This window comes from Urocitellus parryii, chromosome 1 (assembly GCF_045843805.1).
Source record: "Urocitellus parryii isolate mUroPar1 chromosome 1, mUroPar1.hap1, whole genome shotgun sequence".
Lineage (NCBI taxonomy): Eukaryota > Metazoa > Chordata > Mammalia > Rodentia > Sciuridae > Urocitellus > Urocitellus parryii.
Window position 1 is genome coordinate 207,819,648 of NC_135531.1, and position 17,489 is coordinate 207,837,136.

General features: G+C 38.1%; 1 pseudogene; it reads right to left on the bottom strand.

The window, feature by feature from the left end:
• Nucleotides 1-10,539: 10,539 nt before the first annotated feature.
• Nucleotides 10,540-15,612, bottom strand: LOC113183091 (ubiquitin-conjugating enzyme E2 variant 2-like; annotated as a pseudogene).
• Between the last annotated feature and the right edge of the window lie 1,877 nt (nt 15,613-17,489).

The following is a 17,489-nucleotide window of genomic DNA, read 5'->3' on the forward strand; positions in this document are numbered from 1 at the left end:
GTATAGTCTATATATGTCAATTAATTCTAGGTTATTAATTGTGTTATTGAGTCCTATAGTTTCCTTATTTAACTTTTGTTTGGAAGATTTGTCCAGTGGTGAGAGAGGTGTGTTGAAGTCTCCCATGATTATTGTATGGTGGTCTATTAGACTCTTGAACTTGAGAAGTGTTTGCTTGATGAACATAGCTGCACCATTATTTGGAGCATATATATTTATGATTGTTATGTCTTGTTGGTGTATGGTTCCCTTGAGCAGTATGTAGTGTCCCTCTTTATCCCTTTTGATTAACTTTGGCTTGAAATCTATTTTATTAGATATGAGTATGGATACTCCTGCTTGTTTCCGCAGTCCATATGAATGGTATGATTTTTCCCAACCTTTCACTTTCGGTCTATGTATATCTTTTTCTATCATATGTGTCTCCTGTAGGCAGCATATTGTTGGGTCTTGTTTTGTGATCCATTCTACTAGCCTGTGTCTCTTAATTGGTGAGTTTAAGCCATTAACATTTAGAGTTATTATTGAGATATGGTTTGTTCTTCCAGCTATATTTGTTTATTAATGTTACTAAACCTGTTTTGTTTTCCTCTTTGATTACTTTCCCCCTTTTACTGTCCTACCTCCCGCTGTTGGTTTTCAATGTTATTTTCCATTTCCTCTTCCTGTAATGTTTTGCCAAGGATTTTTTGAAGAGATGGTTTTCTAGCTGCGAATTCTTTCAACTTTTGTTTATCGTGGAAGGTTTTAATTTCATCTTCCATCCTGAAGCTTAATTTTGCCGGATACACGATTCTTGGTTGGAACCCATTTTCTTTCAGTGTTTGAAATATGTTATTCCAGGATCTTCTAGCTTTCAGAGTCTGTGTTCAGAGATCAGCTGTTGTCCTGATTAGTTTACCCCTTAATGTAATCTGCTTCCTTTCTCTTGTAGCTTTTAAAATTCTCTCCTTATAATGTATGTTGGACATCTTCATTATAATGTGTCTAGGTGTGGATCTCTTATGATTTGCACATTCGGCGTCCTGTAGGCTTCTAGGATTTGGGATTCTGTCTTATTCATCAAGTCTGGGAAGTTTTCTCGTATTATTTCACTGAATACATTGTTTATTCCTTTGCTTTGGAGCTCTGTGCCTTCCTGTATCCCAATGACTCTTAAGTTTGGTCTTTTGACATTATCCCATAATTCCTGGATGTTCTGCTCATGGTTTCTTAGCAGTCTTGCTGAGCTGTCTATGTTCTTTTCAAGTTGAAATACTCTGTCTTCATTGTCTGATGTTCTATCTTCTAAGTGATCTACTCTGCTGGTAGTATTCTCAATTGAGTTTTTAAGTTGGTTTATTGCTTCCTGCATTTCTAGGATTTCTATTTGTTTGTTTTTTATTACCTCTATCTCTCTGTGAAATTGATCTTTTTCTTCCTGGATTTGTTTATGTAGTTCCTTGTCAATGTGATCTTTCATTGTCTGATTTTGCTGTCGCATGTCTTCCTTGAGATTCCAGATCATCTGTAGCATGTATATCCTGAACTCTCTCTCTGACATTCCCTCTGTTGCAGCTATTACCTCTTCTAAAGTTGAGTTGACCTGCATTGCTTGTGGTCCTTTCTTTCCTTGTCTTTTCATGCTGCTCACGTTTCTTTCTGCTTGGTGAAACTGTTGTGTTTATGAGGTTTTCCCCCTAATTATGTATATTGCTCTTGTATAGTTGAAAAATCTCCCTTGCAGGGCGGGTAGTGGCTGTGCTCCTCCTCTAATTGGGGTGATCTGTCTACCGCGCTGGCGGGCCGCTAGGCCTGCTCTGGCGGTTGTTCGAAGGTCTGCCCACCCTGCGGGTGAGGGTGGCGGCTCTGCTCTGCCCCCACTCCAATTGTGGCCATGTGACTTCCATCCCCTTGGGTCATTGGGCCTGATCCGGATGCGGGCGGCTGCTCTGCTCTGCCCCTACTCCAATTGGAGTGACATGTCTACCATGCTGGCAGGCCTCTAGGCCTGTTCCACTGGTGGGTCTCAGGTCTGCCTGACTCTGGCAGTAGGGGGAGTTGGGGGTCGAGAGTCCTTTGGTCCTTGCGGTCACGTCCACGAAGAGATTTTGAAGTTTCCCGGTTGTTCGCCAGGTGGGCGGGGCTGTTACCAGAGCCCGGAGGGCATGGCCATGTGCTGGGCCATGCGGGGACCCTTCTAGCTGAGTCGGGCCACCGGGAGCCGCCTGAAGAGCGTGACTAAGATCCAGGCGGGTGGTTTGGCTGTTCGCAGAGCGAGAGCAGGACCTCCCGGGAGAGCCAGGATGGCAGGGGCGTCTGCCGGTTTGCGCTGCCACTCCGCTCCGGGCCGCCGCCGCTTTCAGAAGCTGCTGGTGGCTGCGGGATTGGACCTCTACGCCCGCCTGGGGGCCACCTGTAGAGCCGGGTAGCTGCAGCCGCGTGGTTAGGAACTGGGCAGGTGAGGCGGCTGCACCCAGAGCGAGAGCTAGGCCTCCCAGGGGAGCCCGGATGGTGGAGGCCGACTGCCGGTTCGGGCGGGGCGGGCCAAGCCGCTCAGGGTGTCAGCTGCTTGCAAAAGCGGCTGCTGGCGCAGGACTTGACTTCTGCACCTGCTGCGGGGCCACCTATAGAGCCGGGTAGCTGCGGCCGCGTGGGTAGGATCCGGGCGGGTGAGGCGGCTGCTCCCAGATCGACAGCTAGGCCTCCCGGGGGAGCCGCTTGGCGGAGCGGCTGATGGCTGCGGGACTAGACCTCTGTGCCCTCGTGGCCGTCCAAGATCCACTTCTCTGGGACAAGCTGTCACTTCCAATAAACCTACCAGTTCACAGCAGCTCTCCTCTTAAGGGAATTATGCTAGAAGTTCCTCTGTAGGTAGGCTGCAGCTGTTCCGATGGGTCTTTCTTATCCCGTTAAAGTGGAAACGTTGGAATCGCTGCTTCCTCGCTGGCCGCCATGTTGAGTGCCACCTCGTTTGCTTTAAATGTATACATGCTTTTATATTTAGAGTGGGTTTCTTCAAGGCATCCTGTAGTGGGTCTTTTTTCTTGATACACTCTGAAAAACTTTTGTCTTTTAATTGATGTATTTAGATCATTAACAGAAAGATGATTATTATATGTTTGGATTAATATGTCCCACATATGACACTATTTTTTATTTGTTACCTTTATTCTTTTTATATTTTTATGCCCCTCTTTGTTGTTTTAATTGAGAATTTTATACGATTCCATATTCTCTCTTTTATTAGCCTGTTGTTTATTATTTTACCTTTTTAAATGGATTACCCTGAGATTGCAATTAATTCACGCTCACTTTCAAATAACATTAGCATGAGCGCCTTATAATAACATAATTCTAATATCTTGGTTTTATCCTTTTCATTATTGCTTGCATTAGTTTCACTTATATACTTGAATAAATTGTTGTTATTATTTTGAATAAACTTTTATGTGAAATCAATTGAGAATAAGAAAAATGAAAAGTTTTATTTTACCTTCATTTATTCCTTCTCTGAATTGCTTTGTTTCTTTTAGTAGACTTTGGTTTCTGACATATTATTTTACTTCTTGCTAAAGAAATTTTTTTAATGTTTCTGCAAGGCAGGTGTACTAACAATAAAGTCTATTAATTTTTGTTTGCCCAAGAAAGACTTTATTTCCCTTTTGTTTTTGAAGGATAGTTTCACAGATACAGAACCCCAAGTTATTGTTTCTTTCTCAACTCTTAATTATTCACTGAACTTTCTGCTTGTATAGGATCTATCTGAGAAGTAGGATGTAATTTTTGGCTCCTCCTTAAGTAGGGCTCCCCATCTTCCCAGCTTCTTTCAGAATTTTTTTAATCCTTTTTTTTTTGGTCATTTTTTAGAAATTTATTTCTCTGCTTACATCACCCATTGATTCATGCATGCTGTCAACTGTGTCCATTGGAGCCCTGAGGAAATTCATCATAGTTCCTTAAATTTCTGGCCTAATAATTCCAACATCAATGTCATATCTGAATCTGGTTTTGATGCTTACTCTGTGTCTTTAAACTGTGTTTGCCTTTTTGTGCATACTATAATTTTTTTCTTGATAGCTGGACATAATGTACAGGATAAGAGGAACTGCTATAAATAATCTGTCAGTATGAGGTAAGAAGTTGTGTAGGGAGGGAAAGCATTCTGTAATCTTGTGATTAGGTCTCAGTCTTTTAGTAAGCATATACTTCAGAGTGTTAGCTTCACTCATGCTTCTAACTTTTTCCCTCTCCCCTTGGGTAGGAAGGAATGGATAGAGGGGGCTGGTGTTGACTAGTTCCTGTTCTCCATGTGATAGGCTTGAGCCAGCTACAGTTGTGTATTTCCTTTCTCCCATCTCAGTTAAGATCTGATAAAACCCAGCAGGTTAGGCTGTAGTTAAACAGTTTCTCCTGAGAGGAAGACCTTGTTAGGAAAAACAGCATAATCTGGAACATTCAAAATAGTTTCTTTCCCCTCCTCCTGATGGAAACACATAAGGATTCCCCCCCACAGTATTCACTGTGCAGAACTCCTGGAGGTAAATTCACAGAAGTGTAGGGTCTCACTATAACTGAGTCGTCCCCCCTACCAAGACTTGTTCACTCTGAGTCTTCAGCAATTTGTCCATCACATTTCAGGTTTTCCTAACATACTCTGGTTGTTGTAGAGGTTTATGCTTGGTAAATTGTAATTCTCCATTTCTCCAATTTAATGGTTTGCCCTGTACCCTCACTTCTCTGATGAACCTAAGAAACACTGTTGATTTTTCAATTTTGTTCCAGTTTTTACTTATTGTTAGGATGAACTCTCAATTTTCAAGCTCCTTACATGCAGAACTAAAAGTCTTATTTGTTATTGTTAATTTTAAAAAACATTACTTATTTATTCTAATTTGTTATACATGACAACAGAATGCATTTCAATTCACAGTACCATATAGAGCACAATTTTTCATGTCTCTGGCTGCACACAAAGTACAGTCACACCATTCACACCCTCATACATGTACCTAGGATAATGATGTCCATCTCATTCCACTGTCTTTCCTACCCCCATATCCCTTCACTTCCCCTCCCTTTCCTTTGTCCAATCTAAAATTTATCCATTTCTCCCTTGCTTCCCCCATACCCCCATCATGGATCAGCATCCACATATCAGAGAAAACATTTGGCCTTTGGTTTCTTGGGATTGGCTTACTCCATGATATTCTCCATCTCCATCAATTTACCTGCAAGAGCCATGATTTTATTCTCTTTTAATGCTGAGTAATATTCCATTGTGTATATATACCACAATTTCTTTATCCATTCATCTACTAAAGGGCATCTAGATTGGTTCCACAATTTAGCTATTGTTAATTGTGCTTCTATAAACATTGATGTGGCTGTGTCACTGTGGTATGCTGTTTTTTAAATTCTTTTGGGTATAAACCAAGGAGTGGATAGCTGGGTCAAATGGTGGTTAAATTCTAAGTTTTCCAAGGAATTTTCATGCTGCTTTCCAGAATGGTTGCAACAATTTTCAGTCCTGAGTGTGGCTTTTCCTCCACATCCTTGACAACACTTATTGTTGTTTGTATTTTTTTAAACTTTATTTTATTTATTTATTTTTTAATGTGGTGCTGAGGATCAAACCCACTGCCTCACACTTGCTAGGCAAGCTCTCTACCACTGAGCCACAACTCTAGCCCCTTGTTGTTTGTGTTCTTAATATCTGCCATTCTGACTGGAGTGAGATGAAATCTTAGAGTAGTTTTGATTTGAATTTCTCTAATTGCTAGAGATGTTGAACATTTTTTATATATTTGTTGATTGATTGTATATCATCTTCTGTGAAATGTCCGTTCAGTTCCTTTGTCCACTTATTGATTGGATCATTTGTTTTCTTGGTGGTTTTTTTTGAGTTCTTTATATATCAGAGAGACTAGTACTTTATGTGATGTGTGTGTGGTAAAAATTTTCTCCCAAAATGTAGGCTCTTTATTCACCTCACTGATTGTTTCTTTTGTTGAGGAGAAGCTTTCCATTTGAATCCATTCCATTAATTGATTCTTGATTTTATTTCTGTGCTATTGGTATCTTGTTAAGGAAGTTGTGGCTTAATCTGACATGATGAAGATTTGGACCTACTTTTTCTTCTTTTAGGTGCAGGGTCTCTGGTCTAACTCCTAGGTCCTTGATCCACTTTGAATTCAGTTTTGTGCATGGTGAGAGACAGGGGCTTAATTTAATTTTGCTGCATATGGATTTCCAGTTTTCCCAGCACCATTTGTTGAAGAGGCTATCTTTTCTCCAATGTATGTTTTTGATGCCTTTTTCTAATACAAGATAACTGTAATTATGTGAGTTAGAGTCTGAGTTCTCTATTCTGTACCATTGGACTACAAGTCTATTTTGGTGCCAACTCCATGCTGTTTTTGTTACTATTGCTCTGTAGTATAGTTTAAGGTCTGGTATAGTGATGCTACCTACTTCACTCTTCTTGATAAGGATTGCTTTGGCTATTCTGGGTCTCTTATTTTTCCAAATGAGTTTCATGATTGCCTTTTCTATTCCTTTTTTTAAAATATTTTTTTTAGTTGTTGATGGACCTTTATTTTATTTATTTATATGTGGTGCTGAGAATTGAATCCAGTGCCTCACACATACTAGGCAAGTACTCTACCACTGAGCCAAGACCCCAGCTCTGCCTTTTCTATTTCTGTGAAGAATGTCATTGGTATTTTGATTGGAATTGCATTAAATCTGTGTAGTGTTTTGATAATATGGTCATTTTGACAATACTAATTCTGCTTATTTAAAAACATTAAATATCTTTCCATCTTCTAAGGTCTTCTTCAATTTATTTCTTTAGTATTCTTTCGTTTTTGTTGTAGGTCTTTCACCTCTCTCTTTCAGTTGATTCCCAAGTTTTTTTTTTTTTTTGAGGCTATTGTAAATGGGGTAGGTTTTTCTTGTTTCCCTTTTAGAGAATTTGTCACTGATGAACAGAAATGCCTTTGATTTATGGGTGTTGATTTTACATCCTGCTACTTTCCTGAATTTATTTATTAGTTCTAGAAATTTTCTGATGGATTTTTTTGGGGTCTTCTAGGTATAGAATCATATCATTAGGAAATAGTGGTAATTTGAATTCTTCTTTTCCTATCTATATCCCTTTAATTTTTTTCATCATCTAATTGCTCTGGCCAGTGTTTCAAGAAGTATGTTAAATAGAAGTGGTGAAAGAGAGCATCCCTATCTTGTTCCAGTTTTTAGAGGAAATGCTTTCAATTTTTCTTCATTTAGAATCATGTTGGCCTGTGGATTAGCATGGATAGCTTTTACAATGTTGAGATATGTTCCTGTTATCCCTATATTTTCTGGTGTTTTGAATATGAAGGAGTGCTATATTTTGTCAAATGCTTTTTCTGCATCTATTGAGATGATCATATGGTTCTTATCTTTAAGCCTATTGATGTGCTGAATTACATTTATTGATTTTTGTATGTTTAACCTACCTTGCATCCGTGGTATGAACCCCACTTGATCAAGGTGCACTATATTTTTAATGTTTTTCTATTCAATTTTCCAGAATTTTATTGAGAATTTTTACATCTATGTTCATTAGAGATCAGTCTGATGATTTTTTGTTTTTGATTTGTCTTTGTCTGGTTTTGGGATCAGGGTGATATGAACCTTATAGAATTAGTTTGGAAGTGTTTCCTGTTTTCCTACTTCATGGAATAATTTGAGAAGTATTGGTATTAGTTCTTCTTTGAAGGTCTTTTAGAACTTGGCTGTGTATTCATCTGTTCCTGAGCTTTTCTTGCTTGGTAGGTTTCTGATGGCTTCTTCTCTTTCAGTACTTGAGATTGATGTGTTTAATTTGTGTATATCACCCTGATTCAGTTTGGGTAAATCATATGACTCTAGAAACTCGTCGAGGCCTTTGACATTTTCTATCTTCCTCAGGTATGAAATTTCAAAATAGTTTCTAATTATCTTCTGTATTTTTGAATTGTCTGTCATGATATTCCTTTTTTTAAAAATCATGGATGTTAGTAATTTGAGTTTTCTCTCTTCTTCTTTTTGTTAGCATGGCTAAGATTTTATCAATTTCATTTATTTTTTCAAATAACCAACTTTTGGTATTGTCAGCTTTTTGAATTGTTTCTTTTGTTTGATTTTCATTGATTTCAACTCTAATTTTAATTATTTCCTGTCTTTTACTGCTTTTGGTATTGATTGGTTCTTCTTTTTCAGGACTTTGAGATGTAATATTAGGTCATTTATTTGTTGATTTTTTCTTCTTTTAAGGAATGTACTCCCTGAAATGAACTTTTGTCTTAGTACTGACTTCATATTGTCTCAGAGATTTTGATATGTTGTATCAATGTTCTCAATTAGCTATAAGAATTTTTCAATCTCCTCCTTGATGTCTTTTGCAACCCATTTTTCATTCAGTCACATATTACTTAGTCTCCAGGTGTTGGAATAGTTTTTGTTTTTTATTTCATCATTCATTTCCTATTTCATTTCATTATAATCTGATAGAAGATAGGGTAGTTTTTCTACTTTTTTGTGTTTTCTAAGAGCTGCTTTGTGGCATTATATATGGTCTGTTTTAGAGAAGAATCCATGTACTGCTGAGAAGTAAGTGTATTTGCTCATTGAAGGATGAAATATTCTACATATATCACTTAAGTCTAAGTTATTAATTGTATTAATGAGTTCCATAGTTTCTTTGTTTAGCTTTTCTTTGGAAGATCTATCCAGTGGTGAAAGAGGTGTGTTAAAGTCACCCAGAATTAATGTGTTGTGGTCTATTTGGCTCTTGAGAAGAGTTTGTTTGATCAGTGTAGATGCTGCATTGTTTGATGCATATATGTTTATTTGTTATGTCTTGTTGATGAATGGTTCCCTTAAGCAGTATGTATTATACTTCTTTATTCCTTTTGATTAACTTTGGTTTGAAATCTACTTATTTGATTTGAGGATGGAGACCCCTGCTTGTTTGTGCAGTCCATGTGACTGGTATGTTTTTTCCCAACTTTTCACCACTGTCTGTGGATGTCTTTTCCTAATAGATGATCTCTTGAAAGCATATTTTTGGGTCTTTTTAAAAAATCCAATATGGCAGTCTACATCTTTTGATTGGTGAGTTTAGGCCATTAATAAACGAGGTTATTATTGAGTAATCATTTGTGTTCCCAGACATTTTTGTTTATTTTTGGTATTTAACTTGACTTGGTTCCTCCTTTGATTGGTTTTTCCTTTAGTGTAGTAACTCCCTCTGCTGATTTTCATTGTTGTTTTTCATTTCCTCGTAATGAAATATTTGCCAAGCATGTTTTGTAGTGCAGACTTTTGAGTTGTAAATTCTTTTAACTTTTGTTTATCATGGAAGGTTTTTAATTCATCATCAAATCTAAAGCTTAATTTTGCTGCATATAAGATTCTTAGTTGGCATCCATTTTCTTTCATGGCTTGGTATATGTTTTCCAGGATCTTCTAGCCTTCAGGATCTGGGTTGAAAAATCTGCAGATATCCTAATTGTTCTCCTTCTATATATAAAGTCATTCAGAAAGGTTGTGGCTTTTAAAATTCTCTTCTTATTCTGTATGCTAGGCATTTTCCTTATGTTGTGCTTTGGCCTGGATCTGTTGTTATTTTGTACATTTGGTGCTCTGTAAGTCACTTGTATTTGATTTTTCAATTTATTCTTTATGTTTGAAAATTTTTCTGATATTATTTCATTGAATAGATTGTACATTACTTTGATTTGAAAGTCTATGCTTTTCTCCAACCTAATAATTCTTAAATTTGTTTTTTTATATTTTCCAAAATTTCTTTTTTAATTTACATTTTAATACTAACTTTAATCTCAAAATCACATATCCATATGCCTATTTTTTTTGTTGACTTCACTAAACTTTAATACATGGTTTATTAAACAAAGACTGTAAACAAATATTTACTATGTTACATATAACACACAGGAACAGCTTTTAACAGAAATTCATCACCTCCCCCAACATTTTTTATTATAAAAACAGGTATCAAAACAATTCGGAACATATTTTTGATACTACTAGTAGTCAGCTCCCACACTGCTTCCAAATATACCACAATTTGTGACAATATTCATTGTACCTATTACTTAAAAAATTTCAACTGCAGGTCTTTCACTAAGTGAGATGGATAAAGCCTGCCATTTCTGTTTGTCTTCCTTGAGATTTTACTTTTCAGAAACACTCAAGTTTTCACTGCCATCTGCCACTGCTTGTCATGCTTTCCTCTTGTAAACCTGAATTCTATTTTGAGTACTCCAGGTTCATGTTTATATGACAGTGTCTTAACAAAAGAAAGAAAAATTGTGTTGCATTTTTCCTCTTGTTACCTGAAAAAATAATGGATTTATATATATTAAATATATTCTTACAAATGTCCGGATCACGTTTACCAGCTAGAATTCTTCTACTTAATGTGTGGGTATTCTGTATTGTGATATTTAATCAAGACATTAATATGAGTAGAAGGTTGTTGATTTAAGACAAGTTTTAGATTCACTAAAATTAATTGTTATACATTTGTCCTTCTGGTGGCTATGGAAGCTTCATATTTTCATTGGACATTACTAGATGTCTTAGCTATTGAAATACAACTTTAATGCTATATGATTTTGCCATTTTGCTAACGCTGGTATGCTCTGTGCATCCAACATTCCACTGGAATTATTTATTCCATTTTTATTAACTTTTGTTACAAATATAACTGATGGAGGAGCTTCTGGGGATTTAGGTCCACATTCAACTTTCAGGCTACATATTCTGTTTTCATAATTTGTCCTTAGTGGCCCAAGAATCATGCCTGTCATATCTTCATCACCTCCAAGTCCCCAGCTAATCATGCCATCATGTACTCCTTTTTGTCCTTTTTCAAGTTCTTCCAACAAGAGAGAATTACAGGAAACTTTAACTCCTGTGGAGAGTGCCACCTTATCCTGCAGTCTGAAGCAGCCATCCACACATACAGGACATGGTTCTTCCAATCCCATAATTCTTTAATATTCTGCTCATGCGTTTTTTTTTTAATACCATCTTCACTGTGTGTTCAACATTCTTTTTAAGATTATATATTTTATCTTCATTGTCTGAGTTTCTGTCTTCCAAGTGATCTAATATGTTGGTGATGCTTTTTTTTTTTCATTTGGTTTATTGCTTCCTTCATTTTAAGGATTTCTGTTTGGTTTTTCTTTTTTTCAGAACCTCTATCTCCTTATTGAAGTAAACTTTTGCTTCCCGTATTTGCTTAAGTAGCTCTTTATTGAAATGATCTTTTGCTGCCTGTATTTGCTCTCTTATATCATCCTTTATTTCACAGAACATTTTAATTATATACATCCTGAACCCTTCTCTGTCATTTATTCTGCTGTGCTGGCCATGGATTCTAATAATGTAGTATCTTGGTTTGTTTCGGGCACTTTCTACTCTTGTTTTTTTCATGTTGTTCGTGTGTCTTCTAGTATTGCAGATCTGAGGTGTTACAGTTTTTACCCTATAGGTTTATATTGTACCTGCAGGGTTCCATTACCCCTCCTTGATATTGCATCTAGTCCTCCTGTGGCATCTCAAGCCTGGAGTTGCCCCAACTAAAGATGACAACAAAGGTGTCCCAAGATGGAGGGGGCTTCTTTCAGAGTTGAGGTGTTGGGTCGGGCTGGGTGGTAGCATTGGGTGATGGGTTCAGAGATGCACCTCTGTTGCATGCAATGTTGTGGCTGGTGGCTGTCTCTGGAACCTGTCCTGTGTCCCCAGGTGCAGGCTACCACATGTATGGGACTATGGCAGTAGTTGCAGTGTCCCAAGATGGAGGCTACTGGGGAAGCCCCACATTGGAAGATGAGGGTCCACACAGGAGTGGTGACCAGAGGTCCTATGTATTTGCAGATGCCGGGTTCCCTGTGTGGGAGTGGTGGCCAAGATTCCTGCTCATGTGGGTGGCCAGGGGTCCTGCACAGTGCTGATGCCTATAGTCCTGCTTGGCCATGGTGGCCAGAGGTCCTGTGTGGGTGAGAGGCTCGGAATCCTGTGTTGATGTTGAGGCCTGGAGACCTGTGTGGCATGACGGCTGGGATTCCTGTGCAGGAGCAGCTGTCTGGGGTCCTCTAATAACTTGCAGAGAAAGAGTATTCCCACTACTAGAATCCCAGGTCACGGAATGACACAGAATACAGCTTTCCTCTAGCCTACCATCTTGAATCTTGTTATTCTTCATTTTTTAAAAGCATATGTAATTTCATTTCAACTCTGCTTGAGTTCCTCATTGCTGCCATAAACATAATTGTTGAGAAATTGTGAATTCTGAAATTCATATGTTATAGCTTAATTCCCAATGTTATAGTACTAAGCCTTTGGGAAGTTTTTATGCTTTGAATGTGAGGTGTCCTCCAAAAGCTCATGTGTGAGACAATGCAAGAAGGTTTAGAGAAGAAGAAATGATTGGGTTATAGCCTTAACCTAATCAGTGGATTAATCCCTGATGGGATTAACTGAGTAGCTGGAGGCAGGTGGGGTGTGGCTGGAGGAAGTGGTTCATTGGGGTGTGGCTATAGGTATATATTTAGTATCTGGAGAGTGGATTCTCTCTCTTTCTGCTTTTTGATCATCATGTGTGCTGCTTCCCTCTGCCACACTCTTCTGCCATGATGTTCTGCCTCACCTCAAGACCCAAGGAATGGAGCCAGTAGTCTATGGACTGAGACTAATAACCTTTTTCTCCCCTAAAAGTGTTCTGGTTAGATCTTTTAGTCACAGCATCAAAAGAGCTGACAAAAACAAAGATGATGAAGTCATGTAGACAGAGTCTTGTGACTAGGATTAGTGACCTTTAGAAGGGCTTGAGGGAGCTTGCTTGTACCTTTTACAGTTTGAAGGCATAACATTTGTCCCTTTTACCAAGTGAAGATGCAGTTACAAGGAGTCTTTGAAAACAGAGATTGGGTTCTTCCTTACCAGATACCAAATCTGTTGGCACTTTGATATTGGACCTTCCAACTTCTAGAACAATGAACAAAAATTTTCTCGTTTATAAGTTTAAGTGTTTGGTTTTTAAAAATTTTTTTGGATGTGTTTTGTTTCTTGTTTAAGTAGCACAAATGAACTGAACCAGAATTCATACAAATAATATTTTGTAATACTCTGCTTTTCCTGAAGTTTATTTCTGTATTTTCACAATGTTAGGTTTAACCTATAAGCTTTTAGATGACATGGGCTTCCTTTATTTAGATATTATTGGCCTGTGATAAGGAGGGGAGCAGAAGACTGACAGACAACAAATATGTCCTTTTAAAGTTTGATTCAGAAGACAAATTGATCAAAATATTTGCCATTGATTCTTTTATTTTCCTTGATTTGAAACTTAATTTTTTTCCAATGTCTTTTTTTTTTCAGAAACTTAAGAAATAACATATTTATTAAACTAGAAAACTGATTGGATTGCCTCTAATAAAGTCAAGCCTTTGACAAACCACATTCCTTCTCTCTTTACAACAAGGTAACCTTTTAAAGGAGTGTATAGGAGGTAGGGGTGGCCAGTTCTTGTGAACACAATGTGGTTCCTGTCTTAAGTTGGGCTAAGAAGTAGAGGATGGAAAATAGTCCTCACAGAATACTTTAGGAAAAGTTCTCTGCAAAACTACTTCATAGCTGCAGCCATATATAATGCTGAAATACTTCTATTTTCCTGCATTCTACAAAACCAGAATTTTCAGAGCAATTCTGTCTTTGTATAGTTTGGTCCTTTTTTCTTAAAAGTGGTCCATTAAGGGTTAGTAAAAGTCATTTGTCATTTGCATCTTTACCTATTTTAAATACAAATGAATTCAGAAGTTGGGATAACATATATGGGTATTCCTACTTTTCCTTTAGAAAGAAAAAGGATAATGTTTTTCACAATGGAGCATGAAGACTATTGAGTTTATTATTTTTGCTCTTTTTTTCTTCCCTTCATTTCTTTCCCTTCACTTTCTCCCTCCTTCCCTCCTTCCTTTTTTTAATTTTTTCTTCCTTCTTTTGTTTTATCCATCAAAAGCTATTTGTTAAATATATATATATATATATATATATATATATATATGCCAAGTACTTACAAAGTGTAGATATTATTTATTTTTCTAATTGATTTTTGTTGCATAATAAGAGGAAATGGGGGGGATTAAAAAACAGAGGTGATGTAGAAGAAAGTAGGAATAAATTCAGTCAAGAAACTGGATGACGTTACTTCTCTCCATGCTTTCCCCAAGGAATGGGATTTGAACTCTTTGTGTGTCCAAAGCACACTTCCATGTATATACATATCTTTTTTGGTGCTCCTTGGGAAGACTTTGAGTCACAGTTAATTGTGAAGTCTCAGCTAGTATGTACTGAGTGAAAATCCATATTGTGTAGCTTGCTCTGTCAATATCTGATACAGTTCTAAATGGAATTCCTGCGCTTTAAAGTTTCTTTTCATAGAACATCCATGTCTAATTGCAAGAATAAATGGAATTTCTCAGCCACCAGAGTTTGGTTGCATGGATTTTTCCCGTGAAGCCTCCCCAGTGAATTCTGACAAGGCATTGTAGGTGAGATATTAAATAACTAAGTGACTTGGTAGCATCACATTTCCCCAGAATATTGTCAAACAGGGAATGAAAGCTCTGGGAATCTGTTTGTAGTTGACTTAAATATGTTGGGCAGAAAAGAAAGTCAGTGGGCCTCTGATTTCTGGTTCTTATCTGCCACTTTTCCTCAAAAGGATAATGCACCTTTTACGTGACAGCCTCTCTGTTTCTTTTTTTTTTTAATTTTAAATTTTAAATGCTTGAACAGAAGTATGGCTTGAGTTCTGCACAATGTCTCGCTGCCCCAACTCTGCTCAAGTTTCTTTGCCACTGCTCCTTATTTAGCGCTGTGCTGCTGGCATTTCCACTCATTCCACATGACTCACGGGTGAGCTAGAGCCCTGTGCATTCCATGGGGGCATTAGCTTTTGTTTGACCCATTCTATGCAGGTTATGTACGATGGTTTATATGTTCCTTGTGCTTTGAGTTTGAGCCTTATTTTTCCTTCCCTGCAAAACAGCACATGCCCGTGCTACTGCATTGAGGAAACTGGTGCACTGTTCTCAGTGTAACTAATCCAGTAATTGTCCTCTTACTGTGTTTGGGCTGCTATAACAAAATGTCATAGAGTGGATGCCTTATAAACAATAGGAATTGGAAATTCAAGATCCAAGTGGTGGCAGATTTAGTGTCTGGTGAGGCCCACTTTCTGATTCACAGAGAGCTGTCTTTTCACCTTATCCTCATAATGTAGAAGTGGCAAGGAAGCTCTCTGCTTCCTCTTCTCTAAGAGTACCTTAACTGGTATCAAGAGTACCAACGAGGATGTCATCCTCATGACCTGATCACCTCCTAAAGCCCTTGCTTACTAAATACCATCATATTGGGGGTTAGGTTTCAATATAGGAATTTTGAAGGGACACAATTGTTCAGACCACAGCAGTTGGGTTAGGAGGGGAAGGAGAGTGAGAGAGAGAGAGAAATAGAAACAAATGAAATAGACTGAGCTTGGTACCCCTCTTAAAATGAGAGCATCTTCTTCATGCTCAGAGTAAAGGGTCACCCTGACCCTTTACTCTCACCTGACAGGCAGATGCCAAGGAAATGGAGAATGGAGGCTGCCCCTCCCCAGGCCTGTCTAGCCAGGCTAACTAAACCTGCATATGCATGTTCCTGCCTTTTGTCTCAATTTGCTGCCTCATTTCTTTTAAAAGCTTTTCTCATCCCCAGAGCCTCGAAGATAGAATTTTTGAAACAAAGAATTTATTCTATTTTCCACCAAAGCTGACTTTGAATTAAAACTATTTTCCTACCGAATTGACTTCAAATATTTGTGGAGCAGTGTAGGCTAGGGTCTTGGGTTGGCTGGTAATACTGCATCTGCTAACATAGAGTTGGTAGTCTATAGTGGGGCTGTGGACCCAAAGAGAATAAAATATACCTACGACTAAAATTAATGAAAGGAAGATAAAATAATAAAAAAAGGTTTTCCTTGGTAAAATGCAATCTGGCCTTTCTTGCAGTAAATCAATGATACCTCATATAGTTAATGGATGAGAGGTACTTTAGAAAGCAATCAGAGCCATTAAATGTTTTATGGTGAGATAAAGGGAAGAAACCTGGGAAGGCCTTGTATCAAAATATTAGAAGTCCAAAACACTTTTCACGCTCAGGGCTTAGGGGAGATCCTGGCTGGGGTCTAAGTTGGTAATCATGTGCCTGGGGATGTTTAGTCAACTGGTAAGTGAATGGAGCGTGGATCTGCTTGAATAGACTTACTTTAAAGGTTTTGCTTAAGGGCTTAAAGTAGAAGGCGAGAAGAATGTAGTCTAGGCCTCAGTTTGTTGGGGGAATTAGGTGTCTTTGATCCTGCCATTTGCAGTATTACAGCCAACACCTACAGGCAAATGAGATCTGAGAAGGTTGCTTAAACTGTTCACCTTTGTTGACGCATCATAAGATGCTGTGGTAGAAATTAAGGTGTGACAAGAATTGCATAAGATTCAAAAAAAGCCAGGACCATCTAGTGACTTCTCCATGGAGACAAAAACACTGAAGAAATTTACAGTAACTTTGGAACAATTTTGGAGGGTATGGAACTTAAATCCTATTTTATTTATATCTTAAAGTGACCCTTGGGTTTTCCCACTTTTCTTCCCCCTTCTCTCTTTCAATAGCCCATCCCTACCTCTGTATCTTTCTCCCTTCCATGATATTAGAAATAAAGCAGATTATAGTTTCTTCTCTTACTACATCTTCAATTTATTATTATTATTATTAGCTACATTTTGTGTTGTAGAATGGTTCTCATGGATTTACTAAACATTGAAGAACTATTAGTATTAGCACCATCCTTAAATCATTAGTCCCACTACTAGGAATTTACTGATAACTTGCATGCGTATGCATTCCTCCATTCATTTTCTGATTTTTCTTTGTGCAACTACCCTTCATCACTCTCAACCCTAGTATTGTAGACAAGGCTGACCTTGACCTTGATTTCAAGGATGCTCCCATGGCTCAGGATTTGGCCATGAGAGAAGTGTTGCCTTGTGCTTCTGTTGGAGTTGGTGAGGAGAAGGTGTTGTCTCATCTGCTGGGACTCCTAACTGGGTAAAATGGATGTAGGAGTGCTGGTGACTAATTTTTCCACCGCCCTGGAAGAGCCAGCCTTAAAACGAAGCCAAGCAGAAGAGAGCAGATCTGAGAGGTGCAATGCCAGATTCTTAACTACGTTGTTGGACTTTTGGATCTGATCATGCCAGACACAACCTCAGGTTTGTGAGTCAAAATGGACCTTTTCAGCCTAAGCAATTTGAGCTGGGTTTCTGCCACCTGACATTTCCAGAATCCTGTCAAACATAGCACCTAAGGCATACCTGCTGGTTGGAAAGGAAGATGATTAGTTGAAAATATAATGC